The 2,224-nt window shown below is 36.7% G+C and overlaps 1 non-coding gene across 1 annotated transcript; it reads left to right on the plus strand.

The window, feature by feature from the left end:
• Nucleotides 1–352: 352 nt before the first annotated feature.
• LOC131254631 (small nucleolar RNA R71) lies at nt 353–459 on the plus strand. Its single transcript, XR_009175754.1, has one exon. It is a non-coding gene; the product is annotated as a small nucleolar RNA R71 (small nucleolar RNA).
• The last annotated feature ends 1,765 nt before the right edge of the window (nt 460–2,224 follow it).

Below are 2,224 nucleotides of genomic sequence, written 5' to 3' on the forward strand. Positions count from 1 at the left end.
TGTACCACCACAAATGCTACAAAAATTACCTAAGGATGTGTTTTCTTTAACCATATCAACCTTTCTAATTTTCAAGGCTTCGACCTTTCTAGCTAATATAGCGAATTTTGCATTAAAGTCGTCTTCCTTTCTTAGGACATACATCCCCGTTTTCTCTCTAGGAATGGGTCTAGTTTGGTCTGGTTTAGTAGAGATATTCCATGTTTGCAGATTCTCTGTTAACATGTCTAGAAAATCCCAAGCCTCATTATGATATTTGTCAAGAAAGGTTCTACCACACATCATCTCTATGAACTGATGGGTATCCATGGTGAGCCCCTTTCAGAAAGCATCAATCACATGCCATGGTTCATAACCATGATGTGGACAAGTAATTAGAATGTCTTTGAAGTGCTCCCAAGCTTGAAAAAATAGTTCAATCCCCTTTTGGGAGAATGACATGATTTCTTGTTTTAGTGCATTTGTTTTGTGCTCGGGAAAGAACTTTTTCAAAAACTCTCTACTTAAGGCTTGCCATGAAGTTATGGTATTAGGTCTTAGAGAGTTAAGCCATACTTTGGCCCGATCCTCTAGAGAAAATGAGAATAACCTAAGCTTAAGTACATCCCTATTGCCATTATTTACTGTAACGTGCAATTACTTCCTCGAAGTCCTTGAGGTGCAAATAGGGGCTTTCAGAATCCAAGCCATGAAATTTAGGAATTAATTGAATCATACCTGGTTTAAAATCAATGTTCCCTGTGTAAGCAGGGAACACTGTGCAAGATGGTAAAGTTGATCTCTTAGGGTGTAAATGTTCACGTAAAGTTCGTGGCTGGTTTAACACATTCCTATGAACTTCATTTCATCCTCAAGAGGAGGATTAGGTTGATTTTCTCTGTTTTGATTTATAGTTGGATCTGGCAGATTTGGATTTGGATTATTAACTGGGTCTGCCATGGAATCCAAGTGATGTTGAGTGCCTCTTCTAAATGAATGATCAAGCCCTGAAACTAGTCTGCCTTTGGAGGAGAGTCGATTGTTTTGATCCCTACTCGAACGGGACATAAACCATCCACACCACACAACAAATACCACTAATTCAAATAGCAAGTATGATACTTAAAATAAAAATAAAAATTTAACTAACAACCCAAGCGGCAGGGCCGACCATAAGGGTTCAATGTACAAAGAAAAAATAAATCAACAACCCAGGCGACAGGGTCGACCATGAGGGTTCAGTCCACAAAGCAAAAATAAATCAATAACTCAAGCGACAGGGTCGACCATGAGGGTTTAGTCCACAAAGCAAAATAAATCAACAACCTAGGCGGCAGGGCAGACCATGAGGGTTCAGTCTACAAAGTAAAATAAATCAACAACCCAGGCGGTAGGGCCGACCATGAGGGTTCAATCCATAAAGCAAAAATAAATTAATAACCCAGGTGGCAGGGCTGACCATGAGGGTTCAATCTACAAAAAAATAAAAATAAAAATAAATAAATCAACAAAAGTAAAACTAATGCAGAAATTAAACTATGCTAATCTGAAAAATATATTCAAGGGATGATCTTTGTGATCAAACAGCAACTGTAGGACAATCATAGCACTTGGGTGATAAAATCCCAAGCAGGGCAACCTTATATCATAGTTAGTGCTTGAAAGACCCAACTGAATTTACTTTCAAAGAAAAAGAAAAAAAGAAAAAAATCTACAAAAAATTTGAAGGGTTTAGAAGAGAACTTAACTTAGAAGAAAACTTACCTTAGCTATCTTGCACAGCTTTGATCTATCTCCGCCTCTCCCCGGCAACGGCGCCAAAAACTTAATTGCTTGCCTCCAAGTGTAGAGGTTCGTAAGTAAATATCCTGTGAATACAGGGTCGATCCCACAGGGAGATGAATTGCGAGAAGGAAAAAATCAAATGTAAAACAAACTAAGTAATAAAAACTAAACTGATTATTTAATTTTAGGATTTTTGAATGGATGTAATTCAACTGAATTAAAATAACACCCAAGCTTCAAAGTTCCACACATAGGTTAATGTTCCAAAATCATGATGACTTGGATAACACAACTAGGATCTAAGTACTATGGTCAGCCTAATCGGAAAATAAAACAGTTTAAATATATTAATAAATGATATAAAAAGTTAGAAAATAATGGATTTGCACTATTGACATATATTCTCAAGCGCCAATGATTTTATGCATTCAATATCTATAGGATAATGAATGTTAAAGAA

Source organism: Magnolia sinica, chromosome 8, assembly GCF_029962835.1.
Source record: "Magnolia sinica isolate HGM2019 chromosome 8, MsV1, whole genome shotgun sequence".
NCBI classification, from domain to species: domain Eukaryota; kingdom Viridiplantae; phylum Streptophyta; class Magnoliopsida; order Magnoliales; family Magnoliaceae; genus Magnolia; species Magnolia sinica.